Source organism: Giraffa tippelskirchi, chromosome 2 (assembly GCF_054371585.1).
Source record: "Giraffa tippelskirchi isolate mGirTip1 chromosome 2, T2T-mGirTip1v1.2.pri, whole genome shotgun sequence".
Taxonomy (NCBI): Eukaryota; Metazoa; Chordata; class Mammalia; order Artiodactyla; family Giraffidae; genus Giraffa; species Giraffa tippelskirchi.
Window position 1 is genome coordinate 140,677,133 of NC_137276.1, and position 21,022 is coordinate 140,698,154.

General features: G+C 40.6%; 1 long non-coding RNA gene across 1 annotated transcript; it reads right to left on the reverse strand.

Moving 5' to 3' along the window:
* Positions 1-6,005: 6,005 nt before the first annotated feature.
* On the reverse strand, positions 6,006-20,146 carry LOC145539383 (uncharacterized). Its single transcript, XR_014077755.1, has 2 exons — positions 19,606-20,146; positions 6,006-6,393 (listed from the first exon to the last, which is right to left on the reverse strand). It is a non-coding gene; the product is annotated as an uncharacterized LOC145539383 (long non-coding RNA).
* Positions 20,147-21,022: the final 876 nt, after the last annotated feature.

A 21,022-nucleotide genomic window follows, 5' to 3' on the forward strand; every position in this document is an offset into this window, starting at 1 on the left:
GCTGCTGATTCACACTTTTTCATATAAACAAAACACTGAAAATGCTTTTAAAAGCTTCACTTTCAAGTGTCTGCCTGAAAATTAAAATTCTCTTGTGTAAATATAGTACATAGCAGGAAACTCAAAAGCTATGAAAAATTATAAAAAATAAAAAGAAGAAAGTGGTGGTTTGAAGGAGGATTTGGGGGAAATTGTGGTTGTATTGTAGAACAAAATCAATTTTTTTTCAGATCCATATGTAACAGTCAATATTATGATGAAAAATATTCCCTCCTAAGGATTTGTTTCTGTAAGTTCAAAAACATGTTTTCAAAAATGAATCAAGCACCCCCTTAAGAATCACCACATTCATTATTTCTTCCTTCCTGTGCCTTTTCAGTTCAGTAGAATTGAAGTCGTCTTGTGTCCCAGTCAGCTCAGCTGCTATTAAAAAATGCGATAGACTGGGTGGCTTACCAACACACATTTCTTTCTCACAGTTTCAGAGACTGGAAGTCAAGATCAAAGTGCTAGCATGGTTGGTTTTTGGTGAGGCCTTCTTCCTGGCTTGTGGATGACTGCCTTCTCACTGAGTGCTCATATAGCCTTTCCAAGGCCCAGTTCTAGAGAAGAGCAATCTTACTGTCTCCTAGTTCTTACAGACATTAATCTCATCATGGGAGCTCCACACTCATGACCTCATGTAAACTTCTCCCAAATGACTTATGCAAAATACCATCACAGTGTGGGGATTAGGGTTTCAACATATGGATTGGGGAGGGGAGAGACATAAACAGTTGATAACATCTTACTGAAGGTCACACAGTGCTGGTGTATGAACATGCAGTCAATTGGTACCCAATTAAAATCGGAGGAAGAAATGTTTGAAAGAGGCGTGAAGGGTTTGATGATTTTGACAAACATGAAAGCATGGTGTGAGTGCTACAGACTAAATATTCGGGCATGCGCGTGCATGCTAAGTCACTTCGGTCGTGTCTGACTCTTTGTGACTGTGGACTGTAGCCTGCCAAGCTCCTCTGTCCAAGGACTTCTCCAGGCAAGAATACTGGAGTGGGTTGCCATTTCCTTCTCCAACATTATCATCCCCAAATTCTAAGTCCTAAACCCTACTGTGATGGTATTAAGAGGTGCCGGTCTTTGGGTAGTAATTAGATTTGGATGAGGTCATGAGGGTCATCAGAGACTCTGTGATGGGCTTAGTGTCCTTATAAGAAAATGAAAAGACCAGTGCTTTTTCTCTCTTCCCCAAAACAGTATACAGCAAGAAGGGGACCATCCACAAACTAGGAAGTGGGCTCCCACCAGACACTGAATCTTTTGACACCTTGATCTTGGGAGTCTAGTCGCCAGAACTGTGACAAATATCTGTTGCTTAAGCCATCCATCCTCTGGTTGTATGTTATAGCAGTCCAGGCTGACCAAGACAGTGAGTCCTTCCAAATTTGTAGGGCCTCATGGGAAGGGGTGGATCTGGGAAAGGACTGAGAGTCCCCTGCTTGTGTGGCTCCATACAACACACTGAAGTGATCCTGTGGGTTTAGCACTCAGTGCGTGGGGCAAATGAACACCACATAAAATTTAAGTTGAAAAACTAAAATGCAAAACAACCATAGCTGAAATTGTCTACATTCTTGGTTCAGTAAGTAATAAAGTGATGAGAAAGGAAAGAACTGGGATGCCAGACACACTGCAGCTGTCCCCTGCAGCTACTCTGCCCCTCCTCCATGGAATGGAATGGCTTCATTTGTTTTCCTTTCATTATTCATTGTTATGTTTGGGGTTGTTTTTTTTCATGAAAGGGGGAAAGAAAATATTTTCCCCTTATCATGTGATACGATGGTTTTATTTTTTTTCAATGAATTGAGAAATATTTGCCATAAAAGGTGTAGGTAAACCCTTTAAATGCAATTTAAAACGGGGACAGATTATAAGTGGACAACTTTCCTTTCTTCAAAAGGCAGATTAGCAGCAATATACTGGTTCCTAATCTTCCAGCAAACCTACTCTGCATCATTAGCAATAGAAATGTGTTTTGAAACAAGTTCATCTATGACTCTTATTCTAAATGTCTGAGGTTCCATGATGGGCTGTATAGCAAGGTCTTTCTGGTGCCTCTGGGAACTAATCCCTTCGGGTAGATCCAGTAAAACTCAAACAGGATCGTGCCAACTATAAGAACGCACTGTATTTCTTCCTCATAAATTCTATCGTGTGGTCTTCTCAAATTGGTCAGTAGAAAAATCAGAATCTAGAAAAAGAATCACAATTCAGGGCATCACTATTCCTTTTATCTCATAATTTTGTTTGGAATAATAATAGTAGTTACATAAAACTGGGAACTAGAAGAATAACTGTAGGTGCTATTTACTGGGCAGTTACTGTTCATTAGGTGCTTTGCCTGCTGTATTCCTCACAACACTCCAAAGCTCATTGAACTCACTTCACAGACAAGGATGTCGAGGTATTCATGTCAGATCAGGGTTCTCTCCCAGGGCTTGCAGGGCCTGGAGGCCAGGCTCCTTGCTACTGGATCACACCTCTTAGGTGGTATATCTCCAGGTTTACATACTCCAAGTGACTTGGCATAATCATGCTTTTCATGGACAATTTTTCTTATATTACTCACAAACCAAAATTAACTCATATTTTACAAATGGAAGTATTTTTCCCAGGATATTTTCTATTTAATCAGTAGGACCATGCCAAGGGTGATAGCAACTTACTAAGAGAGGAAATGAGACTAAAGTGTCCATTGTAATGTATTAAAATAAGCTTGATATTTTGTTAAAGAGAGAGCAATAGGTGGGGAGGGGTTAGCAACCAGAGAACTGCTTTCTGTTGAATTTTACTTTATATATTATTTTGAGTTCTACATATTTTCCTTTTGACACGCAGTCAATTGAAACATTTAATTAAAAATATCCTAATAGGCTTTCCTTCTTGTTCCTTACTCTCAATCTAAAATATTATTGTGAATATATTTTTAAACAAATTTTAAATGTCATAGTTTTAAAAATTAGAAATAGATTTAGAAGAAAGAAGAAATTTTTACTTCATAACAGGGCAGAAACTTAAGTAGAAATCAGAAGCCTCCATTTTCTATAATCATGTAAATTCAGTTTTGAACAAAGAAAACTCAATTTCTGCTAGTGAATATTTCAGAATGACTGTAATGGTGCTAACCTGTGAATACAAAGCCATTTAGGATTGCAACATTGTTGGTTGGACACTTTAGATTTTATTAATTGAAGGGAATACTTGACAGCTATTATTGGATCCCTGAGACCCCTTTTCAGATGAAAGAAGGGAGAGAAAGAGAGGAAGCAATGAGGGTGAAACACAATGGAGGCTTTGGGAGGTGAGGAACCAATCCAGACATCACGACACTTCCTCTTCTGACAACTGTACCGTACCTCTCAAGTGTGTCTCTACCCTGTCCTCTTTTCTCTGTACCAACCGTGGGGACCCTGGTTTGGCTCCCATATTCTCTCACTCAGACTTCTTCACTTCCAATCTGTCTTTCTTAAAAAGTATCCTCCACACAGGCTCTAGAATGAACTCTCAAGTTCAGATCTGTTTGTATCATTCCCCTGCTTTCCCCTTCACACTCCTTCACATGACATCATGTGTACTCAGCTCCTCTCTGAGCATGTGAGTTCCTCAAGTTCAGGGACTAAGGTGGGCAAGAAAGGTGAGACTGGGAGTGTGAGAACCAAAAGAGGAAGCGAGAAGCAGGTTGCAATACTAAATGTCATTTTTATATCCTCTAGCCATAGCTAAAATTTTACTTAAATCTACAGCAGGAGAATTTCAAATGTAAAGACAATTTACACGTCATGGGGAAAGTTACTATGGTCATGGAATCCAAGAAGAATCTCCAGAAATGAATACATAGAAAAGTAGATTTGAATTCCCTGCTGCACTCCATGGGGTCACAAAGAGTCGGACATGACTGAGCCACCGAACAACAACAACAGTGGTTTATTGAAGAATTGCTTTCAATATTAGGCTACATACAGAACCTGATATATACTGTTTAAGTCAAACAGTTTTAAGGGTAATGGCTTCTTCTATCACCAACTATTTGAGTAGCCTTGAATAAATCAATATTGAACTTCTTTGAGCCTAAGTTTCCTTGTTGGTAAAATGGAGATAACACCTACCTCTGCTGCTGCTGCTAAGTTGCGTCAGTCATGTCTGACTCTGTGTGACCCCATAGACGGCAGCCCACCGGGCTCCTCTGTCCCTGGGATTCTCCAGGCAAGAACACTGGAGTGCGTTGCCATTTCCTTCTCCAATGCATGAAAGTGAAAAGTGAAAGTGAAGTCGCTCAGTCGTGTCTGACTCAGCGACCCCATGGACTGGAGCCTACCAGGCTCCTCTGTCTATGGGATTTTCCAGGCAAGAGTACTGGAGTGGGTCTCCAGTGCCTTCTCCGAACACCTACCTCACATGTTACAAAATGAAATGATATAATTACTATTAAGAGCCTTACACTGAGCATAGTATTTGACAAGTCCTCACATGTTTACTCTCTTCCCCTCGATTCTAATCAAATTTAAATTCTTGGCTCAGTCAAGATTTCAGAACGTGCCCTTTAGCCTTCCGTAATTTTCAGAAAACCCCAAACCAGACAAAACAAACAGCAAATGACCAAAAGAGACAATGATCAGAGAGCATCCCCACTCCATAGACAACCCCTGCCCACAAAGGTAATGGTTCTTCCAGACTGTTTCATGCGTATGCCAGATATTTTATGACACATATATTTCTTTTTTTATATTTCTCTGCCATCCTCATCCACCAATATCACCAATTTTGTTCTCTCTAGTGATTCCTCTTAAATCCTTAAGTGGTACCATGATGCTGTTACTTGAGTCATTCTTCACTAGGTTCCTGTGGCATAAAAAAGGCTAAATTAAATGTCAGAAATGACACTCTATTTTCTTTGATAAATTGTAGAAATAAACAGTATTGTATTTTTTCTTCCTAGGGTCAAAAGAATGGACAGTAAATTTGAAGCAATGTTCCTCTTAAATTTGTCATATTTGTGACCATTATTTTGAAATATTTCTATAATTATTTTGATCTTTAAACTTTTTTCCTCTATGTTCTTTTAAAATAAAAATTGAAATAATTGTACATTTTAGCCCTTTTGATGGTTAACCTTTTTCTGATTTATATGCTATGGTACAAAAATTGAAATTATGTCATTGTTGTCATAGAATTTTAAAATTTGAAATAGAAATGGAAGTGAATAAATGTTTTCTTTAAGTTCCTCTTGTTCTTTGTGTGATGTTCTGTTAAACTGTAATTTCATATTACCCAAATTAAGGAAATGCTTTTCAGCCTTTCTTCATTGCCATTACGGAAGTGATTCTAAATCTTCAAAGCACAATTGAATTGTGGGCATAATGAGAAAGGTCTCCTGCAGGGGGACTATGGCCCTCCCTCCTTACCTCTCTATAGCTGGTCTTTGGCACTTAAGACAAACAGTTTAATTAATTAGAAAGGACTTTAGTTGGGCTTCCTTGGTGGCTCAGACAGTAAAGAATCTGGCTGCAATGTGGGAGACCAGGGTTTGATCGCTGGGTCAGGAAGATTCCCTGGAGAAGGGAATGGCTGCCCACTCCAGTACTCTTGGCTGGAGAATTCTATGGACAGAAGAGCCTGATGGGCTACACACAGTTCATGAGGTCACAAAGAGTTGGAAGCGACTCAGCGACTAACGCTTTAGGAGAAGGCAATGGCACCCCACTCCAGTACTCTTGTCTGGAAAATCCCATGGACGGAGGAGCCTGGTAGGCTGCAGACCATGGGGTCACTAAGAGTCGGAAACGACTGAGTGACTTCACTTTCCCTTTTCACTTTCATCCATTGGAGAAGGAAATGGCAACTCATTCCAGTGTTCTTGCCTGGAGAATCCCAGGGACGGCGGAGCCTGGTGGGCTGCCGTCTATGGGGTCGCACAGAGTCGGACATGACTGAAGTGATTTAGCAGCAGCAGCAGTGACTAACACTTTAGTAGAGGCACTTTAGACCAAATTTTCATCGACTATCCAAGATCCATATGCTCCTCACAGCTCAGCCATTTCCAAAAGGCATCCTCTATCAGCTATTGAATGTCTCTAAATGTAGAGGTCTTTCTTGTCTAGGCTGGTGATCTGCTTTTCACAGTCTCTATGTCTTGGTCTTGCATCTGTAGCCCTTGAGAGCACAGTTCAGTGGTTCTCAAATGTGGTTCCAAGATCTGCAACATCAGCTGGGAATGTGTAACTGGAGACTCTGGTGTTGGGTCCCACAGACTGTTTTAGGAAGCCCTCCTCCAGGTGATCCTGATGCACACTAAAGTTTGAGATGCACTGGTGTAGTATAGCCGAGAATGGATGCAACCTAGGAATGAAAAATACCTGGATTCAGCTCCTGGCCCTCTGTCATTTTAGGCAATAGACTCTGTTTCCTCCCTAATCAAATGGAGCTAATGGTCAAGGCTAATCCCCAGACCTGCAGAAAGAATTCAGTGATACTATATGAGTCAAGCACACAGCAGAAAGCCTAACACACCCTAAGCATTCAAATTATTTTTTTTAAGTTTTTATGTATTTATTTTTTTTAATTGGAGGATAATTGCTTTAGAAAATTGTGTTGGTTTCTGCTGTACAACAAAGTGAATCAGCTATATATATGTATATATATGTATATACATACATATGTATATATATACATATATCTCCTCCCTCTTGATCTTCCCTCACACCCCTCTAAGATTGTCACGGAGCACCAAGCTGAGCTCCCTGTGCTACACAGCAATTTCCCACTAGCTATCTATTTTACACACGGTAAGCACTCAAAATTAGTGTCAAATGATATTGGTTTGTTCAACACAGTTATTACATGCCTTTGAATATAAGTCTCTAAAAAGTCCATTCTTCCGCAAATGGAGAAGTACAGAAAATTTTCGACCTAATACCATAGACATAACAATGCTAAATACCTTCATTCTACAAATGAAAACTGAACATTCAGAGAGGCTAAGTGACATGTTCAAAGACACACAGCTCAATTGCTGGTATATGGAAACCTTTAAGGTGCTTCCCAGTGGTAGCTCTTAAATCAACACATGTTTATCTGTCACTTAATGCAATAATAAGGTATTTAGCCCTGGGCCTGGTGATTATACAAGTAGGGACTTCAATTTTATCAGTATATTATCTGAATTAATTTTAATATTAATTGAGCATTCCCAGCTAGTATTGGGCACCATGGCTACTTATTTGTCTACTTACATTTTGTTTTCCTATTTATATCCTATTCTGTTCTGAAAGGATTTAAGGTGACTCGGGCATTTTTAAGACTGGTATAAGTATGATTGGACTTCCCAGGTGGCTCAGTGGTAAAGAATCTGCCTGCCAAGCAGGAGACACAGGTTTGATCCCTGGGTCAAGAAGATCCCCTAGAGGAGGAAATGGCAACCCACTTAAGTATTCTTGCCTGGGAAATACTATGGACAGAGGAGCCTGGCGGCTACAGTCTATGGGGTCACAAAGAGTCAGACACAACTTAGTGACTAAATAATGACAATTTGGGCATTTTATCAACAGTTGGAGTTCCAGCCCCTATAGTACTAACTGTTGGATCAATAAATCCAATAGTCACTTCCTGGAACTTTTGCAAGTGACTCTCAGCAAAATGTGCACAATTCTGAGGATCCCAAATGGATACATAAGAGAAGTAGGCCAACAGCAAGTGCTTTAGGTTAACTGGCATCCCTCGTATAAACTGTTAATCAGAAATAAAAAACTATGTCCGGTTATTTCTAGCTCTTGCATGTACGAAGTACTGGGTTTTTTGCTATGCCTTTGCCTGGGGAAACTAAATGGTTAATGCTCATCATCACATGTCCACTCCCAAAAGTTTGCTTTACAGAGTGCAAAGAATAAGGCAATTTTACTTTAAACAGCCTGTTCTCAGTTTTGTGGGGCTGTTGATATTACTGGACTAGTGGCAGGCGCCAAGGCGGGAAAATAAGCTGGGTTACTTATAACTCTGAATGTGGACACATCAGCTTGTGGGAAGGAAACTATTTAAAATGGGGCTTGGGGAAAGCAAAAAAAAATCCCCTTTCCCCATATGAGATTCTTCCACAGTGTTGTCATGCAATCTTGAAAACCTCCATACAGGAGATCACTCTCATTGGATATATGCAAATTTTCTGAGATCTAGTGGTTTCCTGCCAGGGAAAAACTTACAATAACAGAGCAAGAATGCAATCTGAGCCCTTGCTCTCTGAAACCCTGAAAGAACAGAGTCGTTCTTGACAGGGCAATTTCAACCCTTGACATTCCAGGAAATAGCTTAATAATGTCGTTTAGGCTGGGGTTGTAACCAATCCTAAGGCACGGAGACACAAATGCAGTATGTAAAATTTTAAATATCAGTTCAGGGGCCATTATTCATGTTCACACAGAGTTTAACAGCGAAGACCACCACCACAAAGCCAAAACTAAGCAAGGCATCCTAATTAAATTTAACATTGTCCCCACTAATTTCACTCAGTATAGGAAAGGTTTCTGCCAAGAAATTACAGACACATCCTAAAGACTATTTACTTTCCTAAGTCCTGGGCCCATGCCATACCAAGAATGTAGCACCCCAACAAAACTGTATTTCGATCATTAACATATATGCAGAAGTCACCCCCATCCTGGAACCTCAGAAGCCTTAATGAGACACACTGGCCTTTACATTCAATGTGTTTCATTTTTTTCTGGGTACAGTACAGCTGAAAAAGGTTACAAGATTCAGGTTAAAAGTCAGGAAATGGATCAGGGCCCCACACCATGACATCATTTTCTTGCAATGCAATGAAGCAATGACATTTCCTGCAGGAAAAATGATTAGAGCTGACAAGCAGCCTTTTAGCTACAGCACTTGCAGTGGAAGGTGTCAGACTTGCCTCACTCTAGCTCCTGCCACCCTCCCTCCTATTCCTTGTCTAGGGCTTCCCAGAGGTCAGTGAGAGAGAGAGATCCTGGCCACTTCTATTTAGTGACAGTCCTGATATTTTTAAGATAAAGATGTGCTAAAACATAGTTACAAAACTTGTGGAATTCTTTAGTTGTGACAGCATTTAATACTTTAGGCAAAAAGAATATAATTTTGCCACTTGCAAAATGATTTACAGATTTGTTTTAAAACTGGCATATAGGCAGAGTCACGAACGGTGACCGTGCAGGTTGGCCAGAGGCAGAGCGCAACTCAAATCTGGTTCACTCTCTGACTATCAAACCCTGGTTGCCGGTGAGGGGCTGGATCTCCCTTTTTCGGATTCACACAAACATCTCACAACCAGCGATAGATGGTCTGGTAGTGAACAGGACAAAGTGTGAAGGAGAGTGATGAACCAGTCTTTTGCTTTCAATCTTCAAATTCACACTTCTAGAGATAGCCTTGAAGATGTTATACCTACAGTTACAGAAACACTCATAACATCTTCGAAGATATCTCTAGAAGTGTGCATTGGAAGACCTGCCTAATTGTGGGCTCTGGGCCACATCCACCTCCTGACTGGGTCACCCAAACACATAGGGAGTCCTTTAGGGATTTTGAACAGGTGCTTCCAAAAAATCAACACACACAGTGTGAGGCACCATGCTTGGCGAGTAGGAGCTCTGAGCTACAGTTCAGCTTGGCCAGGTGCTCTCGTGTGTAAATTGCACAACTGTAGTGGCCTGACTGTTCCCCACATGGTAGACCCTGCTCTGGGCTCCACAGGCAGACAGACTTGCTTAGAGACACGATCAAGGCAAGAAGAGCTCGGGCCAGTCCCCTGGGACTCCACATCAAATTGCCCTTGTTTCTCCACATGTGGCCTTGTGATTTGGTTCAGTAACTGAGTTTCTGCCTCGGACATGGGTTCTGGGGGCTAAGTGCCTGGTGAGTACTGCCTGGGAACAAGTGAACAAGTGCCTATTCCCCTGACTGATGATGACCATGTCCCTCTAGAAACCATAGGTCTACCCCATATACAGTGAAGTGAGGGGTCTAGCCTTACCATCTTCTGTCATTTTACTTTTCTTTGTCTCCCTTCTTGGATCCTTCTGGGGAGGTAGTGGACTGCAGATGTGACAAAAAAAAAAAAAAAAAACACCAGATTCCTGATGCTTCTTTTGTCCATTTCAGCACAGAATTATTAATAACACTAACTCACTTGAATGTCAGTGGAGGAGAGTGAGCAGGCAAATTTCTACTACCAAAATAGCAAACACTTCTGATTTCAGAAATGAAAAGTCCTAGAACTAGGATGAAGTTACACATTAGAAGCAATGTTTCTAGATATTATATAGGTTTGCCAAACAGATTTAAGCTCTCTACTGTAGCTGAGTGGATAGATGTCAGAGATACTCTGAGACATAGTTTACACAGTATTCACATCGATAAATTATTACACAGTAACTGGATGGATCTTGTAGTGACAAATGTGCTATCTCTGGAAAAATTTGCAAATATCTGAAGGGCTTATAAGGGGTTTCCCAGTAGGCAGGGTGGTTAAGAATCTGCCTGCCAGTGCAGGAGATGCAGGAGATGAGAGTTCAATCCCTGGGTCAGTAAGATCCCCTGAAGGAGGAAATGGCAACCCACTCCAATATTCTTGCCTGGGAAATCCCGTGGACAGAGGAGCCTGGCCAGCTACAGTCCATGGGGTCTCATAGAGTTGGACACGACTGAGCATGCACACAAGCATGAAGGGCTCACACATTTCCCCAGGATGAGCCAAAACAAGCATAGTTGTCACACCTTTCTTTCTTTATCCCGTGGGTGTTCTCTCAAATACGCGGGTCTTTGTAAATGAGTCACTGTTTCCAAGGTCTGTCAAAAGTATTGGCGGTTACAAACCTAGGAAGCGTAACAAGCCTAGAAAGAAGTATGGAACTTTAAATTATGGGCAAGAATGTAAAATGTCCGAAATTACTGGGGCTTTAGTACTCTGCCAAATTTGCATTCTTATACTATCTGATCACTCCCTTTTGAGGACACATTATTTCCTATAGTTAAACCTACGAGGAATAAAAAGGAATTTTGACCTATTGTATAGTCACCAGGCCTAGAGCTGGTATTTATGCCATTTCAGTAACCCTTCTGCTTGCCTGTACATGTTGAAAGTGTCATTTAACTTAAATACACAGATGAGGCTTGTTTAAGACTCTACCCTTTCACCTTGCTCTAGGCAGGGAAACAGATCAAAGCTTCCTGTGTTTTTTAAGGATGACCCCTTCTTTGTTCTGAACACATCTCACATCTCCTGTTTGTAGAAGCTTCTGCACAGGCTGATTTGTTTTTCTTTTCTATAAATCTACTTCTCATAAACAAGACTCTCATTGCCCATTTGGGATCCTAAAAAAGGGAATTTATCCACTGGATAGATTGTTTACCTAACAATCTTTTAAAATTGATAGTATCAAAATAGATATTTTTAGTATAAAGGGTTGTCAGGATTGATAGGTGAAAAAGTGTTAGTAATTAATATGCCATAATGATGAGACTGACGTAGAACTGTGGAAAAACTCACCTGTTATCAACTTTGCCTTGAAATAACCAAATGACAGAGAGGTTTTATGTATTTTATTTTTATTTTAAAGGGACCCTAATTTATTTATTAATTCATTAATTCTTTGCAGGTGAAATAAAGTATCAATTAATGATGATATCATTTCTTTTAGTTTATGAATTTATTGTCAATTGAGAATATGCAGGGTACTGGCCACAGGACAAGGTGTAAAGAATTGGGAAATGAAATCTCCTAGTCCACAAAACAGAGATGATTAAGAAAATAAACACCACAAAGAAATTTTAATGGGTTCAATATTTACCAGGCTAAGGACTGAAAAGAAAACTGTTTTACCTTTGCGGTCTTAAATTTTCTCATCTATAAGACAAAGGAGTTAAAATTAATTGTAAGGTCTTTTTAGTCCCCAAATTCTGGGGCTAAAAGAAATATATGCCAGTGTTAAAAATGAGTTTAAAGTTGCAAATACTCACAATTTGCTTTTTTTGGCAAATATCGTGAAGAAGATAAGCTCAAAGTTGAATTATGACTTCAGATAAGGAGGTGGACACTATTACAGAGATAGAGAAAAACAGGAGGAAAAATATGGAGCTTGGCTGTAAATAGGGGAATATATTTAAGTGGAAAGAGAATGAGAGGGAGCCAGAGGAGAGAGCTGTAAAGCAAGACTGGGCTGAGTGCACTGCAAGCCTCAGATCAATCAATCAACAAGGATTTTATTCTACTCGGGTTACTTTATTTGTTAAGGGATTCTTAGGGGGCGCCTGAGATAACATGGTCAAGGATTATAAGCCACGCTAAGTATAGTACTGCAAAAATATCCTAGCGTCTCAGTCCATAAGACTAGTGGAAGAAGGGCATCTGTAAGGAGAGATGGCTTAGAAAATATTTTAAGAATGCTCTGAGGTTCAGTTTCAAACAGTAGGTCCTAGCTGAGGATTGTGGAGAATCGGCAGTTACAGGCAGCCAGGGAAGGAATGGTAACCAGAACGGAGTACCTCTCTTTAAGCAAGACTCTGGACAACACTTTGGAAGGGGGATTACCAAACTGTCGCTGAAAATCACTTTGGCTGCAAACCAAAGAAGAATCTTCACATTTCCTCACGATGTAAATGACACTTTGGGGCTGGAGGAAGATTTCTCACACAACTCAATTTTCCCCAAAAGATAGAAAAGTGAGAAAACGTGACACCCTGGAATGACATAATCTTTTCCACAATAAGAACTAGGCAAAGCCCACTGCATTGCCATTTTGCCTTGATTGCTAGTAAACTACAAAAAGAACTTAGATTTAATTTCAGGGCTTACACTTAAATATCTAACACCCTATTTTAAAAGATTTTAACTTCTCACTTGATCTTTTGCTCATAATTTTGCTTTATTCATTTCTTTCATTTCATACCACCTCATTCATTCAATTTATTTCACAGATATTTATTAAGCACTTACTATGTGCTGGGCACTTCAAGTCATTTTGGAAGGCAGAAAATGTGACTCCTGCCTGGCAGGCAGGAGACTCTGTCTCTGGCTTGTGTTGTATTTAGATCTTAGGGCTTGATGTTTATATATGGGTTACAGTTCAGGCATATTCCAGAGGAACAAGGTTTCTGGGGTATATAGCTGTTTTTCCTAATAACTCATCCAGTCTCCATCTCAGTTAAAAGTGGATTTTTTCCCCTGTGGGTCTTTGATCCTACAGCTGCAGACATTCTGGCACCAGGGAGCCTTAAAGGTCAAGGCACCAAGACATACAGAAGTCGATGAAATCAGGGGCCATCTTAGCAACCGTTGAGAGGTCGTGGGGTGAGCACTATGCCTTCCAAGATGGATGGATAATGTCATTTGTGGTCTAAATAAGTGTGTACTTACTAAATTCTGACTGGGATCCAACAGGTGTGTTCCGAAACTGTGCTGTTTGGAAGAGACCCTTGAGGAAAAAGAGTCAATAAGCTTTATGCTTCCTTTAATCTGTGAAGTCCACCCTTTTAAACTCTGAATCCCTAAAATTGAGTATCCTGGGATACAAAGGCAAGAGTATGAACTTGAACCTCAGTTGCTTCACCACTAGAATAAATGAGCTGGACTCACTAGTCTTCTAGCCCCTTCTAGCTCTAATTATCTGTCACTTAATGATCATCAATTCTGCTTTCAGCTTTTTGGCTCCACCACTCTACACAGATAGTCATCATTTTCACCCTCTTCAAATACAATAAAGACCAGTGTGGGAACAAGTACAGTGGCAACATTTTTGTAATAGCAATACTGAGGGACAAGATTGAGACCTACTTAAGGATTATTGAGTTATTATAGCAAAGGCTTACTAGAAGTGGTTATTACTTTTCAGGAGAGATTACTTCCTTCATAGCATATCCAAATCCATGGCAAATATGTTTGACCAGAGTTCTAATATCTGCGTATACACACATCCATATTCACATATTGCTTAGCAGAGAGATGTGTATATAATAAACATGAACACTATCTGAATAACTTTTGAACTCAAGAAATGACTTACAAGCACTTTTATTTCATGTCAGTGATTTGTATGTATAAAACAATATCTGAGAGTATAAAACACATAGATGGAAGACACAATTCCTGTCTCAAAGAATTAATCATTTAGTGTTAAGTGCTTAAAAATGTATCCAGCTTTGTGTGCAAAACATTTTAATAGATTCAGTGGTTTTTACAACATATGCAAGTGAAAGCTCTACACTTACTTACAGTGAAATATCAATATTGGGTGGGCTTTCCAGGTGGTGCTAGTGGTAAAGAACCTGCCTGCCAATATAGGAGACATAGGAGATGTGAGTTCAATCCCTGGGGCAAGAAGATCCTCTGGAGGAGAGGATGACAACCCACTGCAGTATTCTTGCCTGGAGAATCCCATGAAAAGAGGAGCCTGGCGGGCTACAGTCCATAGGGTCGCTAAGAGTCAGACACGACTAAAGTGACTTAGCATGCACGCTCAATCCACTCCAGTATTCTTGCCTGGGGAATCCCATGGACAGAGGAGCCTGGTGAGCTACAGTCCATGGAGCCACAAAGAGTCGGACACAACTGAGTGACTTAACAACAACAACAACACATCAATATTGGGTACCACCCACTATGCTAAATGCTGAATATACATAAAGGTAGGAAAGATCCTTGCATTTTGTACCCCTCTAACCTGATCATGTATGGATGTGAGAGTTGGACGGTAAAGAAAGCTGAGTGCCGAAGAATTGATGCTTTTGAACTGTGGTGTTGGAAAAGACTCTTGAGAGTCCCTTGGACTGCAAGAAGATCCAACCAGTCCATCCTAAAGGTCAGTCCTGGGTATTCACTGGAAGGACTGATGTTGAAGCTGAAACTCCAATACTTTGGCCACCTCATATGAAGAGTTGACTCATTGGAAAAGACCCTAATGCTGGGAAGGATTGGGGGCAGGAGGAGAAGGGGACGACAGAGGATGAGTTGGTTAAATGGCATCACCGACTCGATGGACATGGGTTTGGGTAAACTCCGGAAGTTGGTGATGGACAGGGAGGCCTGGCGTGCTGTGATTCATGGGGTCGCAAAGAGTCGGACACGACTGAGCAACTGAACTGAACTGAACTGAACCTGATCAAAATAATGCATATTCATTCATTTGTTCATTCTGCAAACAATTACTGAATGCTTGCTATGGGGAAAGTACCACGACAGACTCTTTGGAGGGCATGATTTTTAATGGTTCCTATCTTTAAGGATCCTAAAATTTAGTGGGGTCAGAAAAGAGCTAACAAAGCAGACTGGAAAAGAAGTATCAGAAAAGAGCTATCCAGAACACTTAGAGGATAGAGTAACCATGCCCAGAGACTAGGATAGACTTTAATGTAGATGGCCCTAGAGCAAGACATGGAAAGATGAATAGAATACTAGTGGTGGAGACACGGGACAGGGGGAAGCTCACCTCAGAGAGAGATCAGTGAGAACAAAAACACAGAGGCATGAAAATTAATGCATGCCTTGGGAATAGCAAAGAGGTTGGTATGGCTGGAGCATAGATACAAATTGGACAGGAGGAGACAAGGCAGGAAGTTAAGATGGAGCCAGCAAATGTAGGGCCTCCAGTGTCATACTAATTCAATTAATTCTATCTAGCAAATAGTAGGGAGCCAGTAGAAGTTCTGGGGACAAGAACATTAAGAGGTTAGGTACATTCAAGCATGTAAATTCCGAAATAAACTACTGCTAAAGAGATTGACTCATTGGAATACACCTTGATGCCGAGAAAGATTGAGGGAAGGAGGAGAAGGGTGAGGCAGAGGATGAGATGGTTGGATGGCGTCACCAACTCAATGGACATAAGTTTGAGCAAATTCTAGGAGATAGTGAAGGACAGGGAAGCCTGGAGTGCTACAGTCCATGGGGTTGCAAAGAGTTGGACACGGCTTAGCAACTGAACAACAACAAGGAGCAATCAAATAGGGTAGAGGGAAAGGGTCTTCTGAGTTAGGAGACCAACATTTAGGGGCAACATGGCAACAAGAGGAAGTCTTGTGTGATGATGTGTTCATACTTTTCACAGAGCCAACTCCAACACATTCTTTAGACCTCAAATTCTTTCCTTGGGGAGACTCAGCATCTTGATTGAACCAGTCTCTCTGTTGTGAAACCACAGAGATTCTGGTAGCACTTAGCAGAGTTTGTAATTGTGTACTTACTCAAACTCTATTAATGGGTATTCCCCTCATTGGACTATAAGCACCGTAAGAGCAGAAATCATCTTTCTGTTTTGCTTTTCAATTTTACCCAATATGTCTGATCCAGAGTAGGGACTAAGATATGTGATGAATGAATTAAAGAAATATGGGAATGTAGACAATTCTGGAAAATAATAATGAAAAGTAATATTTGGAACCATCTAAGTAGTTGTGGTGGTTTTAAAATACAGCTGCCACTGGATTTCCCTGGTGGTCTAGTCAGTAAGAATCTACCTGCCAATGCAGGGGACATGGGTTCACTCCCTGGTCTGGGAAGATTCTGCATGCTATGAGGCAACAAAGCCCATGGGTCACAACTTCTGAGCCAGCACTCTAGAACCCATGAGCCACAACTACTGAAGTCTATGTGTCCTAGAGCCCATGCTCTGCAACAAGAGAAGCCATCACAACGGGAATTCTATGCACCCCAACTAGAGAATAGCCCCTGCTCACCACAACTACAGAAAAGACCACATGCAGCAACAAAGACCCAGCACAGCACCAATATGTATACATTGCTGCCAAATTCTTTGACTTCGCTCCCATCAAAAGGTGGGATCTGTGAGATCAGTTGCTCAGTCGTATCTGACTCTTTGTAACCCCATGGATTGCAGCCTGCCAGGCTCCTCTGTCCCTAGGATTTTCCAGGCAAGAATACTGGAGTAGGTTGCCATTTCCTACTTCATGTGGGATCTATACTCTTTGCCTTTAAATCCAGGTAGGCTTGTGACAAATAGTATGCAGTGAAGATGATGGTGTGTCATTTCTAAGGCTAGGTTGGAACTATGTGGTTCTCTTACTAAGCTTGCTGTGGGAGAAGCTAGCCACCGTGTAAGAAGTTTGACCATTTTGAGACCACCTGGCTGGAGAAGCTACCATGCTGGACAAGCAATGTGCAGCTGTTCCAGTCTACAAACTGAGCCCATCTCTGCCAAGAAATGTGAGTGAGGTTGTCTTCAACCTTCAAGAATACCTCATCTTCCAGCTGAGCACCTTTGAGTGACCTCAGTAATTGCTTCAAAAAACTAAAGAATTGCCCAGCTGAGCACCGCCTGAATATCTGACCCAAATAGCCTGTTTGTACAATAAAATGGTTGCTGTTTTAGGACAGTCAGTTGGGATAATTCATTACATAGCAATAATAACTAAGACATCAACCAGTGTCTCAATAGAATCCTCCCTTTATTAACAGCTGGGAAAACTGAGACCCAGAGAGATTACCGGATTTATCCATGGTTCCAAATTGGTAACAGTAATGCAGGCCCTAAGAACCAGTTTTCTGACCCCTAGGCCATTGCCTTTTTCTTTCTCATATATAATAATGCAGCAAGAACATTTCTATATAATTATAAGCAGGGTTCAAAGAACTTCTCTATGTTGTGCCACAATATTATCCTCATTGATGCTTTATTCCCACTGATAATTAAATGAATTAGTAAAACCCCTTGGCATATAAACAAAAAGTGAACTGTGGTCTTAAGTGTGTGGCGCTTACAAGGGCTGTAGATGATTTGGACATTTGAATGCAACTACCTCCCAATTAGAAGAAGAAGCATGTTCAAGTATATAAAACACAGTAACATTTCTCCCTAAGTTTATAGCATTCAAACTGTCAGCTGACTAGGTTTTCAATGCTGTCAGTTCCAAATTCACTGAAAGATCTCCTCTGCTGAAAGAAAAATGCCACCTCGGTGTTAATATCAACCTTTTTGTCCTCAGAACACTTGCTTGCTGGTGATTTATTGTGGACAAGCTGCTTCCTGCTCCTTTTGAAAGTTAGTTTCTTTTTTTTTTTTTAATTCTGCAAATGGAGGAGGAATTCCTCATTTCTTGTCCCAAAGCAACTTAGTTAAGGCTAATCTTCAGGAGAGAGTTTGAGTATTTGCGATTCACAAATTGATGTTGCTGGATACCGTACAAAAGAGAAAGGGTTCTTGCTACCATGTCTGATGTCAATTGGGAACTAATCCAAAAACAAATAAGAAAGACAGCTCATGCGATGAGTATGGGGGAAGAGTCTTAGAGTTTTGAAACTTGCAATTAGATCACAGAGATGGAAAGTTTTTCCTTTAGAAAGATAAAAGATGTTACCTTTTTGTTGGTGGCCATGGCTTTCTTTCAAAAGATTCCATTTGAGGAAAACAGTGTAATAATCTGATGTGTATGCATTCCATAACTATATCTCAAAGAAAACTATGTACTCTGATGACTCAAAAGTTAACATTTATCTTGTTACATTTTTCTTGTTCCTACAGTGAAACTCATCAACAATCTAAGGAAAGATAAATGTTAAATTCCAGTTCTCTTCAGACATTCTCATAATTACAGATGCACAGATTTTAGCAGATGTTAATTTCTTAAAAATCCCACTGTCATATAGAAGGTACCTGTGGAGAGCGTGTGTACCTAGCTTTAGGTGATGTTATACTATATTAGGACTCTCTCAGTTGCGATGGCAGAGCACCCAACACAAACTGGTTTTAACAAAAAATGGGGTTGAGTGACTTACATATCAGAAAAGCACAGATGTAGAACAGGCTCAGCTGGACGGGGAATCCCACTGGGGCCAGGTTTCTATCTCCAACTCTGCCTCTCTGTCTGTCTCACTCTGTTTTCCTCAGCACTGGCACTTTCTCAGGCAGGCTCAATCCATGTAATGGAAAAGACGGCCACTGGCCACACTCAGCTTACATTCGGCCAGCTTCCAAAACCCAACAGAAGAATTTCTGGATCACTCCAGACACAGTCCCGGGGCCGAGTCTGTCTGGTTGCTCCTGAGTCATGTGTCCACCCTTGTGGAATTCTCCTTGGCCACACCTATAAAGTATTGGTGATGTACTTTAGAATTTACCGAGAATTAAGGGTTCGATTTATAGCATAATTTTTTTTAACTAAGACCTTTGCCCTAAAGAAAGTATATAGAACAGCATGCCAAGATATACAGCTAAGCTTTCCAGAAACTCTGCCTTTCTCCTAAGCTTTCCCACAGATAACTCACCTTCTTTTCAGTTTTGAACTTACCAAAAGTATAGTCTATATTTGCTTATTCCCCCTTCTTGCCCTAACCCTCCTGCCATCTAAACCCACCTCTCTACTAAAATGGCCTTCCAGGACTTCCTTGGCACTAGAGTGGTTGAGACTTTGCCTTCAGTGCAGGAGATGCAGGTTTAACTCCCGGTCAGGGAGCTGGAATCCTACATGCCTCACGGCCAAAAAGCCAAAACATAAAACAGAAGCAGTATCGTAACAAATTCAATAAAGACTTTAAAAATAAAATTAATAAAATTACTTTCCCAAGTCACTCATCACCTTTTAACATATCTTTGCTGATGTTCCCTCCTGCGTGTCCTGTCGGCAGCATCACGCGCTGTAAGTCACTCCCCTTTTCCTCAGCTGTCTCTGTTTTCCTGAAGTGTGTGCTCTTTCTTTATTTGACAGATTCTTCTTAGCTTTCTTTTCTAGCATTCTTTATATTCTTCATGCTCCCTGAATGTAGATGTTCTCTAAAAGTTCAGTCTTCTTCTCTTCTAACTTTACAGTCTCTTTTTGGGCAACCTCATCAATGTGTCTTATCTGATGTTCACTTTAGAATCTGTAAGTCCAGTCCTCTTTCTTTGTTTTAGGTGCTAGACAAAAATTTTTGAGTGTTTCTCTACACTTGGATGTCAGTTTTAGACCACTCAGGCTACTGTAACAGAATACCACAGGTTTAGTGACTTAGAAACAACAGCTCTGGATGATAGAATGTCCAAGATGAAGACACTGGCAGATTCTGTGTCTGCTGAAGACCCATGTTCTGGTTCATAAACAGTCATCTCTCTGCTTCTTCACGTGGCATAAGGGGTAAAGGAACTCTTTGGAATTTCTTTTATAAAAGAACTAATCCCATTCATAATGGCCCCACCCTCATGACCTAATCATCTCTCAAAAGTCCCTTCTCTTGAGACCATCACAGTGGGCATTAGAATTTCAACATGTAAATTTGAGGGGAGGACACAAACATGCAGTCTATAGCAATGTCCTTGCATTATATTAAACTCAGCATTTTCAGAAGTAAATTTATTAATTCACCCCATGTGGTCCTCTGTGCCCTAGAAACATTTCCACCATTCTTCCAGGGATAGAAGAAAGTGGCTTGATTTTCACTATTCTTTCCCACCTCATGTCCAGTTGGACCACCAAAGACCCCAGCCTCCACTTTCCTATCCCCACAGCCACTGTTCTAGTTCAGACATTGATCTACTCTTCTCTATTACAATAACTTCCTGACTTTTTATTTGTGTAAATTCTTACTGAAAATACATGTTCAATATCCTCAAAATGTTTCATTCTATCCAATGCTAAAAGCCCAAGATACTTAATTTTCAAAGCTTTTAATTACTAAACTGGACCTTTTTTTCTAATCTCATCTCCCACATCACATGTTCATTTTAAGCATTCTCTGGTTGGGCCACACCATCCATCCTTCCACATCTCTGCTCATGTTATTCCTTCAGTGTCAACACAGTTCTTCCTTTACCTGTCAATACCCTACTCATCATTTAAGATCCACCTATGGTAACAACAGTGTATCTCATCATTGTTTCTGGTTCTCCTCCTGTTAAACACATGGTAGACTGTACTCTTCTTACCCTTTTGCATCCAGATGAATTGATTTGGCCAATGAACTTTAAGTTCAGTGACATATGTCACTTTCCACCAGAAGCTTTACAATTTAGTGTGAGAT